Here is a 26167-nt window from a genome sequence, read left to right on the forward strand (position 1 = left end):
TGACCAACAACCCCACACAGGGATACAGCTCTGGTTGCATTCTGGAAAAAGCTGTTGTGACAGGGCGTTCAGAGATTGTATTCAAGAGACCTGGTCAGCAGATGTATGTGCTGGGGTATGGGGAAACGAGCTTACCCTCCCCACCCAGATTTGAGGTGGCATCACTATTCCAGCTTTGCATGTTACATGCTCACCAGACTCTTTAGCAGTCTATTTGCTGATGAGGAAACAATGTTAAAGAGAAATTAAGTGACCAGGCTGGAGCCATGATGCCAGGGAGTTACATGGATGACCAGAGCCCAGGTCTGTAGGCTCATAAAACTTTGAACTGCTGCAAGTAGTGATATCATAGTTCCCTTGCAGAGAAGCATCATGGGCTTCTGGAAATTCTCCCCCTTCCTGACTCTGAGCATCTTGGTCCTGTACCAAGTGGGTATTGTCCAGGCAGCACCATTCAGTAAGATAGCTCTGCCAGGAGCACACTGCCCTCCCAATGTCCCTGGGATCAATTAATTCTGTGGTCTGGACCACAAGACCAAATGGTCAGAATAGTTTTGTTTCTGAATCTGCTTGTCATTGGAGAATAAAGTTATATTTCTAAAAAGCATTGAGCTGTGGTGGTTATTGGTCTGGCCCATGTCCCAGGCTTCCTGTATTCGGGGACCTGTGCTTAACCCCAGGATAGCTGGACACAGGTTATGGTGGTTGGTCCCTTTGACCAAACTCAAGTCATTAGAACAGTTGTGCTAAGGAACAGGTAAGTACCTCGGGACCTGATGCTGTAAATTCTCTCTCTTCTTGGTAAGATAGGAATTTTTCCTGCCCATGAACAAAATGTGGCTTCTGGGTAGTCCTTGAGAATGGATTGGGCATGGCACCATGATTATCTCTAGTCTCATAAACTTAGGTTGATTTTTAGTTTATTTAAACTAGAAAGACTGGTTGTTATAGCTCTGTGTTCCAAGTGTCACTTTTGGTTTTTGGACACTTCTGAGAATGTCAATGACGAATGATTGTGGCATTTTCCCTAAAGGCCCTGTAATTTTGTGCTGTGATAATTGTGTTTAGGTGAAGACTTATTTAATTGGTGCCACTCAGAGAAGTAATTTTGCCATGATGGTCCCATGGAGCAGGCTCTCCTGCCCCATCCTCTCAACCTCTCACTGACAGGTACTCTTTATCTTCATCCTACAAATCAGTGTCGCTACCCAAAAGAGGGCCTGCAAAATGCTTACCTTCTTGGGCAGTCTATCTGAGCAAAGCTGCACAGAAAAATAAATTCGAGGCCAAAGATGTTCTTCCGCGTAAAAACATGGCCATTGCTGCACAGACCTTCAGTCCTGGGCAGTGAAAAGACTCCAGGAAGAGGGTGACTGCTTTAGTACTGTTGGGTGAGGATGAGGACTAGATATTGTGGGGGTGCAATCCGTGCTCTAACCCTCCCTGGGCCCAGATAGTCAAAAAAGTCCTCGGGGGAAGGTGCTCACTCCAGTTTCTGAGAGTCCCAATAGCTGAAACCCCTAGATTTGGGGTTCATTTCTCTGTTTTCCAGTGTCTCCCTGCCACACTGAGATTTTCTGCTAGGAAACTTATATCCTATTTATTTACAACACCATTCCCTGCAGTTATGATTGTGATTACTCTAACATTTGAGTTTGAGAAATAATGACACTATGCTTTTGAATATACCAGTACACTGTAATGTTGTGTTCATCTGAATTCAAAGCATACATCTGGGGTCAAAAACTGGTTTTCCATGTACTACCTATATGATCATGGGGCATATATTTTCACTGAGCCTAAGTTTTCCCATTTGTAAATTGCAGATATTGATAGTACCTACTGCTACCATTTATATAAAGACAAAACGAGGTCTGGCCAGTGTGGCTCAGTTGGTTGGAGCATTGTCCTGTGCACAGGAAGGTCACGGGTTCCATTCCCAGTCAGGGTACATACCTAGGTTGTGGGTTCAATCCCCAGTTAGGGTGTGCAGGGGAGACAATCAATCAATGTCTCTTTCTCCCTCTCTCTCTCTTCATCTCTCTCTAAAAATCAATAAAAACATATCGTCAGGTAAAAATTTAAAAAAAGACTAAATTAGATAATTAATAAGTAACTAAATTTTAGTCACTATTTTTAAAATATATATTTTTATTTATTTCAGAGGGGAAGGGAGAGGGAGAGAGATAGAAACATCACTGAGGAGAGAAAATCAATGATTGGATGCCTCCTGCACACCTCCCACTGGGGATTGGGTCTGCAACCCAGCATGTGCCCTAACTGGGAATGGAACCGTGACCTCCTGTCCTGGTTCATAGGTCCATGCTCAACTCTACTTTTTTAAATTTGTAATGAAAGTAATTTGTAGGAAGAGTGTGGAAGACACACTTATTTGCATCCTTCTTGACACTGAAAACTATCTTCTTTGTTTGAAAGAAACTCAAGCTAAATGCAAAATAAAACTATTTAAGTTACCTAGTGTGCATTTAAAAAAATATTTGATACTGTACTCAGTAAACATGACAGCATGTCTCATTGGTTCATATGGTATCAAGTCTGGACTTTGTCAGCCCATCATCCAACGATTGATGTGATTCTGCTAAAACTCAGTATGACATAAAATGATACTGAGTATCTGATACTGAGTATCTGGGGACACAAGATAACACTGTGCATCCAGAGAATTCTTCATTTAAAAAAATGTTAATGTTGTCATTTGTGAACCTTATCAACACTACAAATGCATTCTACATACATGTCAATGGAGTTCTTGCTATTTATACTGCTCCCCCAAGAAGTGTCTAATTTTGTTCAATTTATTATGAACACATGTGCACCCAAAAATATGGCCTCAGAACTGGCTGTTCTGGCTCAGAGGATAGAGTGTTGACTGGCAGACTGAAGGGTCCTCGGTTCAATTCCCAGTCAAGGGCAATGTACCTCAGTTGCAGGCTCGATCCCTCACATCGATGTTTCTCTCTGTCTCTCCCCCTCCACTCTCTCTAAAAATCAATGGAAAGATATCCTCAGGTGAGGATTAACAACAACAAAAATGGCTTCAGAGCATGTAAGATTACTACAGGGAGAAATACATATAATAAGAATTGTTTTTGGAGAATGAATGCATCCTTCTCAATAAGCCATCGACTTCTGGTATCGTCTCCCCAATGTATACTTTCAAGTTGGCTCTGTAAATACCCCTGGCGATATGATAAATTTCAGAATGCATACCATGGTTCCACCCACAAAAGGGTGATAGATTTTATTACTGCCCAGATTTTGTCTACTTGTCCCAATACCACTTATTAAATAAACTAAAATGTTCCACATTGATTAAACACCTTATCATATGCTGATCACCTTCTGGCCTTTCTTTCCTCTTCTATTGATATGTTTATGCACCAGTAACACAATTTAATAACTATTAGGGCAAAGCTGCACTCATATTTCTCTTTTTTTCAAAATACTCTAAACAATTTTCACACATTTATTCTTCCAGAAGGAAGTTAGGATAATTGCAATTTTTTAAAAATCCTGTTGGATTTTTACTTGCATTGGGCTTTCCAGGTAGACAACTGCATTATCTATAAATAACAGTAAATATTAATTCATATTTCTGTTCTTACTGTATCAAGTAGAACCTCATATATATATGTATACATATATATACATGGAGGAATCTTTCTTATTGTGTACTGATATTTTTAAAGTCATAAATGGATATTAAGTTTTATCAAAATATATTTTATCTAATGAGATTATCTTAGGGTCTTTCTCTTTTAACTTATTCATATGAGTAATATATTTAAAAGTAAACACTAATATTAACAGATAATATTATTTAGTGCTTATTATGTGCTAGGCACCTAAGTGAATTACAGATAATTCCTTTAACCTTTACAACTAAATAAGATAGATACTATCAAAAGCCCTATTTTATGGATGAGGAAACTAAGACACAGAGAGATTAAGTAGGTTAAAAAAAAGCCTATTAGATCCATTTCAAGATGCAAACCTGATCCTTGGCTACCTGACTCTTAAATCACTACACAGTTTCTTTCTTTTTTTTTTTTTTATCCTCACCTGAGGATATTCTTTCCATTTACTTATTATTATTATTATTATTATTATTATTATTATTTAGAGAGTGGAAGGGAGGGGGAGAGACAGAGAAAGAAATATCGATATGAGAGAGACACATCATTTGGTTGCCTCCTGTATTCTCCCTTACCTGGGTTAGGGATCAGTGCTGCAACCAGGGTATATGCCTTTGACCGGAATGGAACCCGGGACCCTTCAGTCCCACCGGGGATGCTCTATCCACTGAGCCAAACCCGCTAGGGCAGTCCATTTTTACATTGGGTACATTATCTTATTATTATTGAGTTGTAAGAGACCTTATGTTGTTAGGTCTAATCAAATAATTGAATCAACACCCCCTGCCCTGGACCACTTCCAACCGTCTCTTTCGCTTAGATCACATTCCACTTGCTAAGACCATTGTCTTGTCCCTCAGGACTTGCTCCGGGAATTCTCCACCCAGACAAAGCCCGCCTGGAATCCTTTGAAATCTCTGACTCCCTATCCCTGGGTACTGGCGACATTTTGGGGCTCAGCCCAACTGGTTTTCCAGATGACCTAATAAATTCATAATCCTTTGCCACTTTTAGGCGACCCTAACATATGTACTATTCTAGATACAAATCTTTCTTCCTTTGGGGTACTATTTCACTCACCTGCTCACATTTCGTTCCCTCTTAAATCACTTCTGTGAGTGAATGAATACATGTTCTTCTGGAGCCGAGACCTTCCGCCCGCCCGAGTGCCCGCATCTTGTGCCCTCCGTGTTTGACCCCGTGGGCCTTTCTCATTGTGTCCCCCGCATCCTTGGCTTCACCCCCTCAACCCTGCCGCCCCAAGGTGCGGTGGGCTCTCAGCTGCTGCCCATGCGTGCCTACCTGCAATGAACGCATGGTCGTCCGGAACCGCTTCAGCTTCCTGATAACGAGGGACAAGCGGACATAGAGCACCGACCCCAATAATCTTTCGCTACAACTGGCTGGTTCACCGGAAGTGGGAGCGGAAAGAAGGTGTGATCATCGTGAAGCGGATATCCGGCCAGCGGACCACCATTAACATGAAGGCGGGGTGCGGGGGTGCGGGGGTGCGTGTTAACGGAGGGGCACAGTCATTTCCCTAGAGAATCAGGTGTCTGAACAAATATGGCCAAGAAAAAAAAGAGAGAAGTCTGTCGACAAATAATATACTTTAGTAAAAAGCTGTCACAAATGTCCGAACCTGTAGAGAGTTTTTATGAGTTTATTTGAGCCAAACTGAGGGCATATATTGGGAAGCAGAATTAGATTAGAATCAGAGAAGGTTTAAAGAGGGTTACATGAAACCCAATGGTGGTAGATTCATGAGGCAGGAGAAAGCAAAGGGGGGAAATCTCTAGGACTGGATGAAAAGCAAAATGGAGAAGCACATACTTCCTTTACTTTGGTGGGCATTTTCAGCATATAGAGCTGATATTCTGGGAACAAGATAACAATGAGGTGTGCTATAGCCTCATGCTCTGGTGTCTGCTCTTGTGCCTTTGAGGGGGAGGAAAGGACATTTCAAAGTTAGTTAACTTAGGTGCATAAGAACAATGGACATGAAAAGGAAAATGGAGGGGGCGGGCGGGGCTTGCAACCTAGTTCAGTATCTGGTTAAAACTGGAGTCTTACTTCCCCACTCTGACTGACTTGGGCGGAGCTGGGCCTAACCCCAGGGCCGCACCACAGCTGACGTGAGGGGAGCTGTGGGGACCCTCAGGGGCCCGCCACAGGAGGAGATATATAGGTCGGAGCCTCCCTATGAGAGCAGTTCAGGCTTTGGATCAGGAATTCCCCTGGTCGACAGATCTGCGAAGTAAAAGTTAAACTTTCCTCCCTCAGAGTGCTAGCTGATCGTTCTCCCTTGCATTCTGCCACAACAGACAGGGACAAGTAAAGATTTATGCCCTCCCCTGAAGGCCTGGTCACCCCTAACTGCCCTCCCCTGCAGGCATAGTCACCCCTAACTGCCCTCCCCTGCAGGCCTGGTCCCCCCCCAACTGCTCTCCCCTGCAGGCCCGGTTGCCCCCAACTACCTTCCTCTGGTCCTCCCCAACTGCTCTCCCCTCCTGGCCTGATCGCCCACAACTGCCCTCCCTTGCAGGCCTGGTCCCTCCCAACTGCCCTCCCCTGCTGACCTGATTGCCCACAACTGCCCTCCCTTGCAGGCCTGGTCCCTCCCAACTGCCCTCCCCTGCTGGCCATCTTGCGTCCACATGGGGGCAGCCATCTTTGACCACATGGGGGCAGCCACCTTGTGTGTAGGAGTGATGGTCAATTTGCATATCACTCTTTTATTAGATAGGATTAACCTTTAACAATTCATAAAACCCAAGTATCTCATTAAAAAAAATATTTTTATTGGTTTCAGAGAGGAAGGGAGAAGGAGAGAGAAACACCAATGATGAAAGAGAATCACTGATCGGCTGCCTCCTGCACCCCCCCCCCCCCACTGGGGATTGAGCCCACAACCCGGGCATGTGCCCTTGATCAGAATTGAACCCCAGGACCCTTCAGTCCACAGGCCGACGCTCTATCCACTGAGCCATACCAGCCAGGGTGTACCTCATTTTTTGTATCAAGTTTGTTTGGTGGCTTCTCATCATATCTATGTGTTGATATCTTTAGAACAACTTTACAATTAGGTTTACAGTCAAACTTTAAAAACTACCCCTTGTTTGCTTTGGTAAACCATAAATACTATAGTGTTATAATGAATATCTTCATATAGGATTCTGTGTTTGAAGTAATTTCCAAATGCAGAATGTTACCTATGTTGGAAATTTTTCCAGAGAAACAGAACCAATAAGATCTATAGGGAGACTGATAAATAAATGTAAGAGGAGATTATAGGAATTGGCTCACACCATTATGGAGGTGATCTGTTTACTGGTTTAAGTCTGAGTGCAAAGGCTAGAGTATTAGGAGCGCCAATGTCTGAGGGCAAGAGAAAATGAATGCCTCAGCTCAAGCAAGAGTGCAAATTCACCTCTCCTCTGCCTTTTGTTCTATTCAGACCCCCAGAGGGTTGGATGATGCTTACCTTCTTGGTGAAGGTGATATTCTTTACTTAGTCTATGGATTTCAAATGCTCATCTCTTCCAGAGACAACCTGCAATGACACACTCAGAAATAATGTTTTACCAGCTATCCGGGCATTTGTTGGCCCAGTTAAATTGACACATAAAATTAACCATTACTACCAATTTACTAAGCAAAATTCCAATTTGTGGACCCTGCCACCTGAATGTATCTGCTTCCCAAGAACAAGTGGCAAAGTTCTTTTTGATAATATTCGAATATAGAGCAGGCTAGCAATCATTTCATTTTCCTCCTACTTTTGTTAGGGGCAGAAATAGAATACTGGAAACTAGCTATAATTATAAAAAATATTGACTTAGCCAGTTTGGCTCAGTGGATAGAGCATCAGCCTGCGGACTGAAGGGTCCTGGGTTCGATTTTGGTCCAGGGCATATTCCCGGGTTGAGGGTTTGATCCCCAGTGTGGGTCTTGCAGGAGGCAGTCAATCAATGATTCTCTCTCATCGTTAATGTTTCTCTCTCTCTCTCTCTCTCTCTCTCTCTCCCCTCTTCCTTCCTCTGTGAAATCAACAAAAATATTAAATAAATAAATAAAAAAAGAAATATTAATCATTCTCTGTTAGCCATGATTGGGTTGTTCTGATTGAAGAAAACACATTCTAACCTGGCTGAGAGTTGAATGCGAGGACCTGCGAGCTAACCTGAAAATGCAGCTTGGGGACTGGGAGTGTCCCAGAACTGCCTGTTATCATGGGGAGATGAACAACCTTGTTTCTGGAAGGAAACAATGGAGTCCTGGACACAAGCTCCCAGCCCCCATTGCCCATAATCTGTAACCATTATACCCATTATTATTCCTTCTGCCTACTTCCCCTTGCCTGTAATGCCCATTTTTATTTTACATACTGATTCTTATTCCTTTTGCCCACTTCCCCATGTAATCTTTGTCCTCGTACCCCTTATAAGCACCTGGGGGAGAGCAGATATTTGTGGATGACCTGCTGCTCTTCCATACTGCTGGCATTACTGGAATAAATGCTCATATATGATTCAACCCTCTCTGCCTAATTGGCTCAAGTTGTGAGAGGCAGCCCAGACCCATTGGTTATCCAGTTTCACTTTTTCTCACAATAGGGCCTTTGATAGAAGGCTTTTGCTCTCCACTGAAAACCATAATCTTTGTACAGTTTAGAACACTCCAGTTTAGAACAATCCTTCAATCCTGCCAAAATAGAGGAAAGACCAGGATTTAAAAAATATTGTCTTGCTCACACAGGGTTGACTCAAAAGCAGTATTATAACCTGTGTACGAAAAGGGTCCACATGCTAACCTGACCAACTCAGGGAAGGCCTGTGTGGTGGTCTTGCAAACTCAGAGATCTACAGTAACCACATTGGATGGTCTGAAATTAAAACCTTTTAATTAAAAAGCAGTTTATAGTGGGTCGTCATGTCCTAGGCCAGTATCTTCCCAGACAAAGATCAGCTTCGATCTTTACTGAGTCTATTGTCTTTTTACATCTAAGATAACATACTTGTGGAATGTCAGAGTAACGTGTAACTTCTCTTTTTTTCTGGACCCCTCAGGGCACAACCAATGTGCCTGGGCACCAGGACTGAACCACAGATTCCCTCATTGTTCTTGTTATCTTGTTAATTATTGACTGTTAAGTATCCTGTACCTACCTATGTAAAAAAACAAACAAACAAAAAAATAACACAGGTCTATCTTTTTATTTTTTATCCAATTCTAGAGGTTTCCCTGCTTTGCTCTCTCCCACCTCCCTAATCTATCACCAATGGATTTCATGTAACCCACTTAGGTCTCCTCCTTTGATTGTAATGCAAAAACAAGGTGAAAAAAGGGCCATTCTCCAAAGCATTTTCTCAATGCATTGAGTTTTTGCTCTCCCACAACTGTGGATACTTTGGCTTAAATAAACTCACACAAATTCTTTACAGGTTTGAATGTTTCTTACGTTAACAAACCTAAGCTCTGAAATACAATTTTTCAGTAACTATTTCCCCAGATGTTGACCTAAGAAACCTACAAACCTGTAAGAATTTTTATGAGTTTATTTGAGCCAAACAGACAATCTCCAGTAAGCAAAATCTCAATGGTTTGAGAAAATGCTCTGGAAAACAGGCAGGTTTACCACTTATTTTATACATCAGAATCAAAGGGGAATGTAAGGAGTTAACATGAAATTCATTGGTGATAGATTCGGAAGGTGGGGAAAAGCAAAGTGGGGAAATCGCTGAAATTGGATAAAACGTAAAGCAAATAGACATACTTCTTTTACATAGGTAAGTATAGGATAGTTAATGTTAACACAATAACAATAATAATGAGGAGCTCCCTAGTCTCCTATGCTCATGGGAGATTGTGCCCTAAGGGGTCTGGAAAAAGAGAAATTATCCTGACATTCCAAAAGGTATGTTATTGTAGATGCAAAAAGACAATAGACAGGCTTAGTTAAGGTAAAGATTGACCTTTGTCAAGAAAGTTACTGGCCTAGGACATTACTATCCACCATGACTTGCTTTTAACTAGAAAGTTTTCATTTCAGACCATCCTATGTGGTTTCTTTAGGTCTCTGAGTTTGTAAGGCCCGCCATGCAGGCCTCTCCTGAGCTTGTCAGGTTTAGTATGTGGCCCGTTTCCATCCACACAGGGGAAATGAAAACTTAGAAAAATGTATTTGGGCTGTATAATATTGGGATCCTAATGAGAAATTTATTTTTGGTCTTTGTCCCCTTTCTGCAAGAGCAACTAAAATCCTTGGACTATTCTAAGTATTGAGAGCAATAAAAGTGTCTCTTATTAGGTTAATGAGATGACTTTTGAAAGCACCTGGGTGATGGGGGCTGGTTGCCAGTGGAGACAACCAGTGATTAGAGGATTGAAACTTTCAGCCCCACTCACCCTACTCTTGGGAGAGGGGAGGGACTGGAGGTTGAGTTCAATGGCCAATAATTTAATAATGACTATGTAAGAAAGCCTTCATAAAACTTGAGAGGACTAAAATCAAACAAAAAGAAAATGGGAAAGAAAACGTGAGAGGACTACACTCAGAGTCTTCCAGGTTGGTGATGTGGACAAAAAGGGGCCACATGCTAACCTGACAAGCTCAGGGAGGGCAGCATGGTGGCCTTCCAAATTCAGAGACCTCAAGTAACCACAAAGGATGGTCTGGAATGAAAACAATTTTAGTTTTTTAAATGATTTTAATTAAAAGCAATTTAAGGCAAGTAGTAGTCATGAATCCTCCCTGACACAAGTCAATCTTTAGTTTAACTGTCTTTTGCATCTAAAATAATAAACCTTTGGAAGGTCAGGGTAACTTCCCTTTTTCCAGACTCCTTGGGGCACAAACAATTCACCAGAGCAGACTCTACAAATTCTCTCATTGGTATTTTTATCTCTGTTAATTGTTGACTATTAACTGTCCTGTACCCATCTAAGTGTAAGATACATCATTTTACTTTTTATCTAATCCCAGAAGTCCTCCCCCCACCCCGCCTTTGCTTTCTCCCACTTCCCTAACCTATCACCAATGAATTTCAGGTAACCCACTTATGTCTTCTCTTTTGATTGTAATGTATAAAATAAGGTGCATAACTGCCATTCTCTGAAACATTATCTCAATACCTTGAGATTTTATTCCCCGGCAGTTGTCGACAGTTTGACTCCAAAAATCTGAGGAGAATTCTTTACAGGTTTGAATATTTCTTATGTTGACACTGTACACGGGGATATGTGGGAAACTGGTGCACCTGGAGAGGGCATGGCAGGGAAGCTCTGCACCCTTTCCCCATACCTTGCCCTATGTATCTGTGCTTGGGGGAAAAAAAGAGGGTTCTATGGAAAGTAACTCAGGGTGATTTGAGCACAAATTTCTAATCGGGCAGGTCATAGTTATGCCCCAGGCATATAACTTTTTAGGTTTAACTTTGCCTTAAGCAAGCTCTGTCCATTGTTTCTGTACATTTAGGTTAACTGTACCTTCTAAATAACCTCCCTCAAGAGAGCACATAATCTTGGTAACTTCTGTAATTCAATTCCTACCTTGCTTTCTCCTCCAGGTAATCTTCCGTATGTTCCCTTATTTTCAAATCCATACAAGAACCTGCAGAACTGTTAACTCCCCAGAGCACTTGAGAGCTTGCTCCTCAATGTGTTGTCAATTTAGCTCAAATAAACTTAAAATTCTCTACAGGTTTGGATGTTTTTTACACCGACACTTCCCTTCCACATGGCTGTTCCTGAGTCATATCCTTTTACGATAAACCAATGATCTAGAAAGTAAAATGTTTCTCTGGGTTCTGTGAGTGGCTCTAGCAAATTGATTGAACTCCAGGAGGTTGTGGTGTAGTAGGCGGTTAGATAAGAGCAGAGTTGAGGACGATGGACTAAGAACAGAAGTTCATCAGGGTGGAAAGCCCCAGGTGCCCAGCAAAGGACAAATGGAAGATGGGACCTTGCCCCCAGGGTGGTCTTTCCTCCCCTAGCATATCACTGGTCATGGGACCTTGCCACAGCCCGCCACCTTTCCTCCTCAGATATAACATCTAGGCCTCCATTGTATTTCAGCTCCAAGCCCAGAAGAGCATAATGACCCCCTGCCCTGGCCCTGACCAATCAATGAGTGGAGACCTAGACCCTGAAAGGACATACCTGGAAAGATGCTGAATATTCTATTAAGATCTTCCCCTGGGACCTCCCCTAAAATCTCCACCCTTAAGACCCTCAGGACAGAGGACTCAGCATGCTCTATCTCCCAGGAGCACACCCCACACATACACACCAGGCACATTACCATCACTGCCAAGGTCCAAGGGCCCTCCCTTTACCCCTATAACTTGTTTGCTAAGTCCATTTCTTCTAGGAATTACTCTATGATTTACCAAGGAAATGTTCTCTTATAGTTTGGGTCCATCACCTACAAGAGTGGAAACCTCCTATCTCTTAACCTGGGCTTACTATTGGCATTTGAAGGGTAGGGGGGCTAGTGTTGTGTGGTATCTAATGCTACCTCCAGGTAGATAGAGTCAGAATTGAGTTGAATTGTAAGACACTCAGTGTTACCAAACTCTGGTTCAGGTGCCAGACGCTTCACAAAAGGCAAAATCTGAGTGTAAGAGTTTGGAGCAAAGAAACTTACTGATTGAGAAGGCACCAACTGAGATGATGGGAAACTTAGAAATGCCTCAAAACCATCATGCTCATTGGACTGAGTTAGCGATTTTTAACTTGGAAAGGAGAATGGGAGGAAGAGTTAGGGTAAATTTCTATGGTTTCTAGTTTCTTGATAAGATTTCAATGTGCAGACTTGGAAATGCTACTGAATGATCACATACATCTGGGGAGAAACCATCAAGTGATCACATACATCTGGGAGTGGTCTTGGTTCCTTTAGGCCAGTGGTCGGCAAACTCATTAGTCAACAGAGCCAAATATCAACAGTACAAAGATTGAAATTTCTTTTGAGAGCCAAATTTTTTAAACTTAAACTATATAGGTAGGTGCAATGTTATTAACTTAATTAGGGTACTCCTAAGCTGGCCTTTGCTAAAAACTCAAGGGGCCAAAGATCTGCATGTGGCTCGTGAGCCGCAGTTTGCCGACCACTGCTTTAGGCAAAGCAAATCTGTAAATCATTGCCTCTTAATTGTTTTCTCTTCACTTTTTTTCTATGAGGAAGAACAGAGACATTATGGTAAGACAGTTTCCCTAAGATTGCTCAGTGGCAGGTCACAGGTTACTGCTTTGAGAACATGTTGCAAACTTATTGAGTCTTATGGTTAGGATATTGAGCCCACTGGTGTGACTTAGTGGTTGAGCATCAACCTATGAACCAGGAGCATTGACCTATGAACCCCATTGATTCCTGGTCTGGGCATATGCCTAGGTTTTGGGCTCGATCCCCAGTAGGGTCATGCAGGAGGCAGCCAATCAATGATTCTCTCTCGTCATTGATGTTCCTATCTCTCTGTCGCTCTCCCTTCCTCTCTCTGAAATCAATAAAAATAGTATATATATATATATATATATATATATATATATATATATATATATCCTATCTAATAAAAGAGTAATATGCAAGTTGACCATCACTCCAACACACAAGATGGCCACCCCCATGTGGACACAGATGGCCGCCACAAGATAGCCGGCAGGGGAGGGCAGTTGTGGGTAATCAGGCCAGCAGGGGAGGGCAGTTAGGGGGGACCCAGCCCTGCAGGGGAGGGCAGTTGGGGGGAACCAGGCCAGCAGAGGAGGGCAGTTGGGGGCAACCAGGCCAGCAGGGGAGGGCAGTTAGAGGCAACCAGGCTGGCAAGGGAGGGCAGTTAGGGGTGACCGGGCCAGCAGGGGAGGGCAGTTAGGGGCAACCAGGTCTGCAGGGGAAGACAGTTAGGGGCAACCAGGACTGCAGGGAAGGGCAGTTAGGGGCAATCAGGCAGGCAGGCAGGCAAGCGGTTGGGAGCCAGCAGTCCTGGATTTAGGCAGTTGGACATCCCTCGAGGGGTCCCAGATTGGAGAGGGTGCAGGCTGGGCTTAGGGACATCCCCCCCCTCCGTGCACAAATTTCATGCACCGGGCCTCTAGTATATATATATACACATCTGAAATTCATAGCAGCTTTATTCAAAAAAGACAAAAACCACACACAGCTCAGGGACCCATCAACAGGAGAATCAATAAATACCTGTGGTACCTTATTGCAGTGGAATATAGTTCAGCAGTAAAAAAAGAAGAAAACCTACTGTTACATAAAACAAGAGGCATGAATCTCAAAAGCTCCATGAAAGAATCCTGATTCCAAAGAGTACATACTATATGATTCCGTTGGCATGAAGTTCTGGAATAGGTTCAAGTAAACTATGATTTAAAACAATGAAAACAGTGGTTACATCTGGGAGAAGGGCAGGTTTGGGGGCAGGGTTTAATAAAAAGAGGTATGATGCAGCCTTTTGGCATAATGGTAATGTCCTGTATCTTTTGTTTGTTTGTTTTTTGTTAATCCTCACTGAAGGATATTTTCCCATTGATATTTTAGAGAGTGTGGAAGAGAGAAGGAAAGGCAGAGAGAAACACTACAATTGGTTGCCTCCTGCATGTGTACTGACCAGGGCCCCAATCGGGGAGGAGCCTGCAACTGAGGTACCTGACTAGACTGGCATCGAACCCAGGATCCTTTGGTCTGCAGGCCCACGCTCTATCCACTGAGCCAAACCAGCTAGGGCAATGTCCTGTATCTTGAGAGAGGGCTATGTCTCATGGCGGTATCTGTTTGCCAAAACTCATCAAATGGTACACTTAAGATTTACATATTTCACTGTATTTAAATTTTACCTATCCCTAGCCAGTGGTTAAAGCATCGGCCTAAGGACCAAAGAGGGTAGGGGAAGGTAGAAGAAGATAAAGTGATAAATGGCGATAGAAGGAGACTTGACTTGGGGTGGTAAACACATAATACAACATTCAGATGATGTATTATAGAATTGTATACCTGAAACCTATATAATTTTATTAACCAATGTCTCCCCAATAAATTCAATAAATAAGTTTAAAAAATTTTAAAAATAATAAAAGAAAATAAAAAATAAATATTGAACTCTGATAGGGCTACTAAAGTGTTTGGGGTGAAATGTACTGTTGAATACAATGTACTTTGAGATACGCTAAAAATAATATGTATTGATGATTAGATAGAAATGGATAGATATCTACATATATGTTAAAGCAAACAGTGAAATATTAATGATAAAGTCTAGGTATTGGGTACAAGTGTATGAGTTATACACTTCTTTCAACTTTTCTGTTTGTTTTTATTTTTCTTAGCAAATCGTTGACTAAAAAACTCTGAAGTACTATTTTGCCTATTAAATGAGCAAAAAACATAATAAAACATAAAAATAGTGAGCCACAAAAAATTTTAAAAATACTACACAATAATGACCATGATGATTTGAAATTGGTACTCTATTGTTTATGGGTGTGTAATCTATGATATGATAGGTACAATGGAGACAACAAATGTGTACATGTGCACCATAATTTACAGCTGTTTAAAATTGTTATATGTCCAAAGCTGATTGTAGTGGATATTGTCATGTACCATCCAAATCTCGCCATCAATACTGAGGCTTGCTATATTCTAACTTCCCGCAGTGTGGGTGGCTCCCAGATGAGTCATTTTCTGAGAATGCCTCTCAGCCACATTGAGTTGTCTTGGTCAAGGTTTGGGTTTCACTCTGGGAATAACTAACATCAGAATATGTGGTTGAGGATAGGACTGGCTGCGTAATTTGTATGGCCCAATGAAAAATGAAAATGCAGAGATTTTTGTTAAAACATGAACAAAGGGACAGGTGACAAGTGACAGTGACAGCATATAATTAAACAACAAATGGGATTGTTCTAAGTATGAGGGCCCTGTAGAATTGCACAGGTTGTATGCCATCAAAGCCACACTATTCCAGGGAGTATAGAGGCTCAGGCTCCTTGACTGAAGGAGGTACATGTCTGAAGTCCTGCCCAAGCTCTAGAATGTCTGGGGGATGAACTTTTCTGTAGTTCAACTTTTCTCTCTGCCCAGCTCCCTTCCTACACACCCAGACAGGTATTGATCTAGAAGCACTCCCCAATCCACTTCCTGCACACAAATCTCCAGTCAGAGTCAGCTTCCTAGAAAACCTGACATAATACACTATTGTTAAAAAAGAAAGAAAGAAAGAAATTGAAATAAAAATCCACAAAGGAAATACAGTAATTGTATGAGAATAGGAGAGGATAAACACAATGTGGCATGTACACACAGTAGAATATGATTCAGCTTTAAAAAGAAATGAAATCTATTCACAAGCTACAACATTGACAAATCTTGAGGGTTTCATGCTAAGTGAAATAAGCCAAACACAAGAAAACAAATATTGTGTGATGCTACTTTTATGAGGTATGTAGCTAGAATAGGCAAAGTCATAGAGAGAGGAAGTATAATAGAATTACCAGAGGCTGTAGGGAGGAGGGAATGGGGAGTTATTTTTTAATGGGTACAGAGTTTCTATTTGGGATGATGAACAAGTTCTGGAAATGAATAGTGGTGATGGTTAACATTGTGAATAAACTTAATGACACTGAATTATACAATTAAAAATGGCTAAAATGGTAATAAAACAGTTCTATGCATACTTAGGATTTAGAAAGCAACAAAAAAAGGGTCACTCCAATTCCAACAAGAAGAAAAAGCCGGAAAATCTACAAAATCAAGTTTTTGAGCCTACTGGAGAGCTCAACTCTCAAGGCAAATCAGGTTTACTAAATCAAAAGGGTGACAAGCCCCTCCAAAAAACAATTAATCACATAAATTATTTTAGCTTTTTCATTTATTTTTAATTATTTTAACTTTGGAAGAAGGGGTGGCATTTATAAAAGCTGGTAAACAGGCACTAAATTAGGGTGAGTATGCTACAATTCTGATTACAATTCTATTGTGTATGAGGCATGTGCCTGACCAGGAACAGCACCAAGCAATTCTCCAACACCAGCTGGGCATCCTACACTTCAACTCAGTTCTGACACTATCTACTTGGAGATAGCAACAGATCCCACAGATTAAGGACTTAGTCCTACAAGAATGCTCTGCCCCCTCACCTCTGCATTTCAGGTGCCAATCACAAGTCCAGGTTGTTCCTCATGTTGGCATGCCCCAGGATGCCTACTAGCCCTCTCCCTCTCCTTTCTAATTTTCTTCCTTGCTTCCTTCTTGTAATTTGATGCATGTGGTTTTTCTTTCCTTGTTATTTTGGCCCCCCAGTCAGGAAACAGAAATCTCAGTGGGTTCGGGATGTTCTGTGACATTCTATGGGAAGGGATCCTAGCAAAGATTGGCATGATGATTTCCTTTAATGGCTCTTGTGACCTTTGTTTGTGATATAGAAGGCCAGGGACCACAGGGTAGGACAAGGGTGAGCAGGTCAAACAGTAAGAATAGAGATTAAAGAAAGCAAGGACGGTTGCTGAGTACCAGTAAGCACACCTCATATTTCTAGTCATTTGGTTAATGAAACCTCTGTCTGCTCTTTCTTTAGAGTTTCCAAACCATTCACATTTATGTGTACTTTAGAACTTTAAGGTAGCTTGTTGGTGCAGTGTAAAGAAGCCTAAAGCCTGGTTGATGTGGCTCAGTGGTTGATCATTGACCTATGAACCAGAGGTCACAATTTGATTCCTGGTCAGGGCATATGCCAAGACTGCAGGCTCGATCCCCAGTGTGGGGCTTGCAGGAAGCAGCTGATCAATGATTCTTTCTCATTATTGGTGTTTCTATCTTTCTCTCCCTCTTTCTTCTTCTATGAAATCAAATTTTAAAAAGTATATAACCAATTTATTTAAAAAATTATTAAGAAAGTGACAAGTGACAATGACAGCATATAATTAAACAACAAATGGGATTGTTCTAAGTATGAGGGTCCTGTAGAATTGCACAGGTTGTATGCCATCAAAGCCACACTATTCCAGGGAGTATAGAGGCTCAGGCTCCTTGACTGATGGAGGTACATGTCTGAAGTCCTGCCCAAGCTCTAGAATGTCTGGGGGATCAACTTTTCTGCAGTTCAACTTTTCTCTCTGCCCAGCTCCTTTCCTACACACCCAGACAGGTATTGATCTAGAAGCACTCCCCAATCCACTTCCTGCACACAAATGTCTAGTCAGAGTCAGCTTCCTAGAAAACCTGACATAATACACTATTGTTAAAATAAAAAATAAAAAAGAGATCAGAGCCCTGACCGGTTTGGCCCAGTGGATAGAGCGTCGGCCTGCGGACTGAAAGGTCCCAGGTTCGATTCCGGTCAAGGGCATGTACCTTGGTTGCGGGCACATCCCCAGTGGGGGGTGTGCAGGAGGCAGCTGATCGATGTTTCTCTCTCATCGATGTTTCTGACTCTCTATCCCTCTCCCTTCCTCTCTGTAAAAAATCAATAAAATTAAAAAAAAAAAAGAGAGATCAGAATAAAATCCATGGAGAAAATACAGTAATTGTATAGGAATGGGTAAACAAAATGTGGCATGTACACACAGTGGAATATGTTTCAGTTTTTAGAAGAAATGAAATCCATTTACAAGCCACAACACTGGTAAATCTTGAGGGTTTTATACTAAGTGAAATAAGCCAAACACAAAAGAAGAAATATTGTATGATTCTACTTTAAAAAAATATTTTTTTATTTATTTCAGAAAGGAGGGGAGAGGGAAATAGAAACATCAATGATGAGAGAGAATCATTGGCTTACTGCCTCCCACTGGGGATTGAGCCTTAAATCTGGGCATATTCCCTGACCAGGAATCGAACCATGACCTCCTCGTTCATAGGCTGCTACTCAATCATTGAGCCATGTCAGCCAGGCTGTATGATTCTACTTTTAGGAGGTATGTAGCTAGAATAGGCGAACTCATAGAAAGAGAAAGTATAATAGAATTACCAGAGGCTGCAGGGAGGAGGGAATGGAGAGTTATTATTTAACTGGTGCACAAAAATTTGTGCACTGGGCGGGGGGCTAGTTTTGAATTATTTTTCTTTTATGATTTCTAATTCATTTTCACAATGGTCAGAGAAACACTCTATAATTCCAATTCTTTGAATATTTTTGAAAATTGCTTTATGTTTAACATATGGTCTATTTGGTAAATTTTCCATACTTGAAAAGATTATATTTTGCAGTTATTGAATATAGCATTGTATATAGGTCATTTAGGTCAAATTGCTTAATTATGTTGGTCACTTCTCACATACACTATATACTAGTAGTAGTATATGTTTTACTGTATTTTCTGTCATCTACTGAGATAAAAATTTGTGAATTTATCTATTTCTCTTTTTAGTTTAATTAAAATTTTGCTGTATATATATTTTGAAGCAATGCTACTAAGAGAATTTAAAATTTAGAATTGTTTTTTTCTTACTGTTGAATTGACCTATTTTAAGATCTTGAAATGCTCTTCTTTATCACTAGTAATACTTCTTTTTTTAAAAATAAATATTTATTGTTCAGATTATTACAATTGTTCCTCTTTTTTCCCCCATAGCTCCCCTCCACCTGGTTCCTACCACAACCTCTGCTCTTACCGCCCCCCGCACTGTCCTCATCCATAGGTGTACAATTTTTGTCCAGTCTCTTCCTGCACCCCCCACACTCTTTTCCCCCCAAGAATTGTCAGTCCACTCCCTTTCTATGCCCCTGATTCTATTATATTCACCAGTTTATTCTGTTCATTAGATTTTTTATTCACTTGATTTTTAGATTCACTCATTGGTAGGTATGTATTTGTTGTTCATAATTTTTATCTTTACCGTTTTCTTCTTTTTCCTCTTCTTAAAGAATACCTTTCAGCATTTCATATAATACTGGTTTGGTGGTGATGAACTCCTTTAGCTTTTTCTTATCTGTGAAGCTCTTTATCTGCCCTTCAATTCTGAATGATAGCTTTGCTGGGTAGAGTAATCTTGGTTGTAGGTTCTTGCTATTCATCACTTTGAATATTTCTTGCCACTTCCATCTGGCCTGCATAGTTTCTGTTGAGAAATCAGCTGACAGTCGTATGGGTGCTCCCTTGTTGGTAACTAACTGTTTTTCTCTTGCTGCTTTTAAGATTCTCTCTTTGTCTTTTGCTCTTGGCATTTTCATTATGATGTGTCTTGGTGTGGTCCTCTTTGGATTCCTTTTGTTTGGGGTTCTGTGTGCTTCCTGGACTTGTAAGTCTATTTCTTTCACCAGGTGGGGGAAGTTTTCAGTCATTATTTCTTCAAATAGGTTTTCAGTATCTTGCTCTCTCTCTTCTTCTGGCACCCCCATAATTCTGATGTTGGTACGCTTGAAGTTGTCCCAGAAGCTCCTTACACTATCTTCATATTTTTGGATTCTTTTTGCTTTTTGCTTTTCCAGTTAGGTGTTTTTTGCTTCTTTGTATTTCAAATCTTTGACTTGATTCTTGCCATCCTCTAGTCTGCTGTTGGATCTCTGTATATTATTTTTTATTTCAGTCAGTGTATGCTTAATTTCTAGTTGGTCCTTTTTTATATCCTCAAGGGTCTCGCTAAATTTATTGGCCTTTTCTGGAAAATTCTTGAAAAATATTATAACTGTGATTTTGAACTCTATATCCAGTAGTTTGCTTTTCTCCATTTCTCTCATTTGTGATATGTTTCTTTGTCTCCGCATTTTGGCTGCTTCCCTGAGTTGACAGAGTGGCTTTGTGTGCTAGGTGTCCTATGGGCCCAGTGGCTCAATCTCCCTAGTTACCTGAGGTGGACACTCTTGGTGCACCCCTTTGTGGGCTGTGTGCACAGTGTTGTTGTAGTTAAGCCTTGATTGTTGTTGGTATCACTGGGAGGAATTGACCTCCAGGCTAATTGGCTGTGAGGATCAGCTATGTCTACACTGGGAGAACTTCTGTGCTGGAGACACCTTTATGAGACAAGACTTGCAAAAGCCTCTGTGCTCAGCTTGGATGGGGCGGAGTCTCAGGGCTGAGCAGACAGCAATATCTTCCCGTTAGCCCAGCCATGGGCAAACTACGGCCCGCGGGCCTGATCCGGCTGTTCTATCCGGTTCTCTTGCTCTCCACTCCGCTCCTTTACTTTGAATTTATATTAGTTCACACAAACACTCCATCCATGCTTTTGTTCCGGCCCTCCGGTCCAGTTTAAGAACCCATTGTGGCCCTCGAGTCAAAAAGTTTGCCCACCCCTGTGTTAGCCCTTCCCTAAGAGGCCCCCGGGTCTCAGTGTCCCACAGTAATCACTGCAAGCACCTCTGAGAGAAAGCCGCCCTCAAGTTTCGCCCGCTGCCAGACAGTCCAGTTTCTCCCTGAATGAGTCTGGGTCCCCAGAGTCTCACCTGGAACTGGAGTTCAGAGCAGTAGGGAGCTTTTGTCTCCCTCCCAGTTGAGAAAGCCAGCCGCGTACTCAGTTGCCAGCCCTCTTCGTGTGCGCGTCTCTGTACCTCTGCCTTCTGCAGCTCTTCTGAGTCTCAGTGTGCTTTTCTCTTTCCTTCTAGTTGTAGAATTTCCACTCAGCCAGCCTTCCTGTGGTTCTGGATGATGTCGTTTTGTCTTTTAGTTGTAGTTTTGAAATTGTTGTGCGAGGCAGCAGTTTAGGTGTTTACCTATGCTGCCATCTTGGTTTCTCTACTAGTAATACTTCTTTATCTTAAAGTCTGCTTGTCTGATCTTAACATAGTCACATTAGATGTATTATGGCCAGTGTTTTTATGGCATATCTTTTTCCATTTTTTAATTTTTACATATGTAAACAACATATAGTTAGGTCTTTTTTTAAAGACAGTCTGACAGTCTTTATCTTTAATAGGAGCTTTTAGTCCATTAAAATTTAATATAATTTCTGATATAGTTGAGTTCATTTTCTGTATTCTCTTTATTTTGTCTTTGCCCCCACCCTGGGGATTGAGTCTTAGTTTCTTTACTCTTTTCTTGTTTTGGTTTGTAGAAATCAAGTTTTCTTCTTACTTTATTTTTTAAAAACAATTTATCTTTATTGTTGAAAGTATTACAGATGTACCCTTCCCCCCCCCACCTCAATGACCCCTTCTAGCCCATCCCCACACCCCACCTCAGGCAAAATATTCTGTATCTTGATTGAGGTGGTGGTGGTGGTTACATTTGTCAAAACTTGCTGAACTATAAGAAAAAAGAGGACATATGTAATACTTTCAACAATAAAGATTTATTTTTTTTAAAAAAGATACAGAATATTTTTATAGCTCTCAATATGCTTTCTTGCAGTCAATCTGCTCTTCCCTGGTCCCTGTCAACCATTAAGTTACTTTCTCTCACTATAGATTAGTTTTGTCAGTTCTAGTATTTTGTATAAATAGAATCATTTGAGATGTACTCCTTAAGGTCTTGCATTATATCTCAGCATAATATTTTTTCAGATTCATCAATATTGTTGTGTATATTAGTAGTTCATTCTTTGAAGGCTAGGAACCCTTCCTAGCAATATGTGACAATGTTTATTCCCATTCAGCCTAAACAACAGCAGACTGTTAAACTTTGAACCTTTATTCATCTTGTTAGGGGCAAAAATAGAGTGTTGGGGACTAGCTATAGTTATGGGAAATATTAATCATGCTCTGTTAGCCATGATTGCCTTGTTCTGGTTAAAGAAAGGACATTCTAACCTGCTTGGAAGTTGTACGCCCCTCGGAGGTGGGAGTCAACCTTGGACCTAGGAGTCAATCTTGGAATGAGGTTCATTCTCATTCAAGAACTGCCTATTATCATGGAAAAATTAACAACCTAGTTGCCCAAACCATGGAGTCCCATCCCAGCCTGCATAGTCTACTTTCCCATGCAATCTTTGACCTACTCAATATAAGCAGCTGGTTTATGGGGGATGGCAGAGCAGATATTTGTGGATGACATGCTGCTCTCCCATACTGCTGGTGGTATTGAAATAAACGCTCATATACTAGTATAATTCAATCCTGTCTCTGCTGAATTGACTCATGTAGTGACAGGCAGCCCAGATCCATTGCTTGTCCAGTTTCAATCTGAGTAAATTATCTCAATTAATTTTAATTTGTTCTTTTTATTGTTACTGTTATGAGTCAGATTAAGAATCTTCCATATGTTAACTTCCATTTCCATTTTTCTCTGGGAATTGTTTATTCCAGCCCATTCTTCTCTAACATTGTTGGTTTTCTTCTCTATTTTTTAAAAATATTTTTATTAATTTCAGAGAGGAAGGGAGAAGGAGAGATAGAAATATTAACGATGAGAAAAAATAACTGATCGGTTACCTCCAGCATGCCCCCACCCTGGGGATTAAGCCTATACAACCCAGGCATGTGCCTTGGAATTGAACCATGACTTCCTGGTTCATAGTTTGATGCTCAACACTGAGCCACACCATCCCAGCAGAGTAATCATTCTTTTTTTGATAAGTCACTAGAGTGTCCATCCAGTTTTCAAAGTTGTATCAAACAATGAAAGAAAGCTAATCTATGGAGCAGTAATTTCTGTACTAAAAAGGAATGCTCAACCAAATATTTTGATATTAAGAAACTAGAGGCCTGATGCACCGAAATTCATGCAAGGGGCTCAGCCCTCACAGCCGCGGTGGCTTGCCTGGGCCCTCGGCTGTCAGGTCTAATTAGCATATTATGCTTTTATTATTATAGCATATTATGCTTTTATTATTATAGATTATTATAGATTATTATAGACTAGAGGCCCGGTGCATGAAAATTCATGCACTGGAGGGGGGCATGCCTCAGCCTGGCCTGCCCCTTCTCACAGTCTGGGAGCCCTCAGGGGTGGGAGGCTATCCAGAGATTAGGGGAAGGCGATGCCCCCATCACACCTCTGCTGTTGCCACTGCCGGCAGCGTAAGCCTTGGCTGGCTATGGTTACCTGAGCCTCGGGCGGCCCTGGGCGGCTGGGGGGCTGAGGGCAGGTCTGGCCGCACCGCGCACCTGCCACCCCCCAACCCCCGGCGGGGCTGAAAGGACTGGGGGACTCCCATGGGGCTGAGGGGACTGGGTGCTGCCATCTTGTGGCAATGGGTGCCGTCATCTTTGTGATGGTGTGATGGTCAATTTGCATATTCTCTCTTTATTAGATAGGATATATAAATGTTAAGTGTATTAAGTAACCCATAATTACATAGTCTAGGAGTCTCATTGGAATGAAAATGGAGTTTCATCTGATTCAACAGTATCTTAATATGACATTAACAGAAGAATGAATTAGAACCTTGGCTTCTATTAAAGAGCAGAGATTATCTTGCAGGTATTCCAAGATAATAAAGTGGCAAGAAAGTCATCAAAACTTTTTAAAAAAGCAAAATATAAAATGTTTTCTAACAAAAAACATCTCTGAACTGTGCCTTAAATCTGTTTTTTCAAAAGAGGTCTGAAGGCTTATTACATCTGCATCTTCTGGGTATTAATAACGACCCCACCATATACCAACTGAATGTAAGTCTCCAGGGCTCAAGTTTGAGCATTGAATAGTTACTAAACTCCCCAATGATTCTGAGGCACAGCTAGTTTGGGAAAACTAACTTTAAACTGTCGGTATTCACAACATAGCTTTCTTTTCCTTAATGTCACTGGATAGGATCTGCTTCTTTCAGGAAGCTTTCTGTGATTTCTTTTATCTACTAGCAAAATTTACTTTTTAAAAAACTCCAAGAACTTCTTGTCTTCATATGACTTTGATCAGACTGTGCTATCTTATAGAACCATGAAAATGACTTGTGAGAAGTATGGAGAGGAAGCAACACAATATTTTAGTTCTCTCTCCATTGGATCTTTAGATCCTTTGATATATTAATTCAAGTATTCTCTCACATAGAGCAACAGATATAGTAATATTCAAATGCAAACCCACATTTTTGTCAAGAAAGATCCTAAGATATTTTAGGGAAAGTTTCACAGTTTCTGAGAAGTTTTCATAGTTCACTTGAACTGAGCCATGACTAAAGATTTTCTTACTGATAAGCTTTACGTAACAAAGCTCTTGACCCAAAGCTTTAGAAAGTTTAATTAAAACCAAGGACATAGGCTTAGAACAGAGTCCTAGGATCAAACCCCACCTGCCACACTGAGTTTTTTAAAAAGTTGCTCTTTTGCCCTAGCCAGTTTGGCCCAGTGGATAGAGTGTTGGCCTGTGGACCAAAGGGTCCTGGGTTTGATTCTGATCAAGGGCACGTACCTCTTGTGCAGGGGGCAACCAATTGATGTGTCTCTCACATAATAATTATAAGTTATTTTATAATATATTTATATTCCTCTCTGTCCTCCCCTCTCTCTAAAAAAAATCAATGGAAAAATATCCTCAGGTGAGGATTAAAAAAATAAGAAAGTTGCTTTACCTTTTCCACATCTAGATTTTGTCATCGGTAAATGAAAATACAATATTTCATGTGGAATAATAACAACAATATCATTATTATCATTGGGAGCTATGCTAGGGGAATGGAAAAACAAAGTAAACTGTTTCTCATCAATTAAAGAAAAGTGTGTGATCATGCAACTACCGCAGGTTTTAGTCATAATGGGAACTAGCGTGGGTATTGTAACTCATTATATAGTAGAAAGAAAACAAACCGATAGGTGTAAAAAAATATTTTTTTTCAGAATCAGATAAAAAAACCCCCAATAAACTTGGATGCACTGTTTAAAAAATCATCATATAGTATTTTGAACTACTTATGTAGAGTCAAAGGAGGTATATTTTGACTGTGGCAGATTGTCTTTTCCAGTAGTGGCTGCAATATTTTCCACCTCACCTGCTTTTTTTTGAACCTTGCCATGTTTCTATCAAGAGATGAGTTCATGTCCCTCTTCTTAAACTGGATGGGCCTTTGTGACTACTATATAATGAATATAGAGTAGCAGATGGGACACTAGGAGACCTCTGGGTCATAATAAGCAGTACAGCTTCTGCCTAGTTCTGTCTCTCAGGATTCTTGGCCCTGGTATCCAAGTATCATGTCACAAGGATGTCTAGGTCATATGAAATGATTCATGCAGAGAGAAATGGAGGGTTCCCAGCCATCAGGCCCACCTGAACTCTCAATTGAAAGCCAGCTCTAACAACTTGAGTGATCCATCTTGGAAATGGGTCCTCTAGCCCCCAGTCAGCTACTCCTTCTGATGTTGTGTAGAATAGACACAGCCTTCCCTGCCCAGTCCTGAAGTAGTTGCAGTTTTCTGAGCTAAATAAATGAGTGTTTTTGTACTAAACCACTAAGTCTTGGAGTAGTTTATGTAACAATAAATGACTAGAACAATGTCTTATCTCAATAGAATATGCTATTTCATTACCACATGTCACCATTTCTTTAATTACCCTGAGGGGTGCTAGGATGGAGTATTTGAGTATCCAATTCAGCTGAAAAATGTTATTTTTAAAAGTGTTAAGATTTATGCTTGGAATATTTATTGATTTCAGAGAGAGGAAGGGAAAAAGAGGGAGAGACAGAAACATCAATGATG

At 41.0% G+C, this 26167-nt stretch overlaps 1 protein-coding gene across 3 annotated transcripts in view; it reads right to left on the reverse strand.

Annotated features, from left to right (window-relative positions):
- The window catches only part of CYP2R1 (cytochrome P450 family 2 subfamily R member 1), a gene marked incomplete at its 5' end in the record, with an annotated part of 115903 nt that overhangs the window by 81052 nt on the left and 8684 nt on the right, over positions 1–26167 (reverse strand). The window contains one exon of one of the 3 annotated variants that reach the window (XM_080640038.1): positions 7141–7213. The exons of the other annotated variants lie outside the window; for them this stretch is intronic. Of the gene's footprint in view, positions 1–7140; positions 7214–26167 lie in introns of those variants that run through there. 3 annotated transcript variants of the gene reach the window in all.

The sequence above is a fragment of the Plecotus auritus genome (assembly GCF_963455305.1).
Source record: "Plecotus auritus genome assembly, chromosome: 9".
Taxonomy (NCBI): Eukaryota; Metazoa; Chordata; class Mammalia; order Chiroptera; family Vespertilionidae; genus Plecotus; species Plecotus auritus.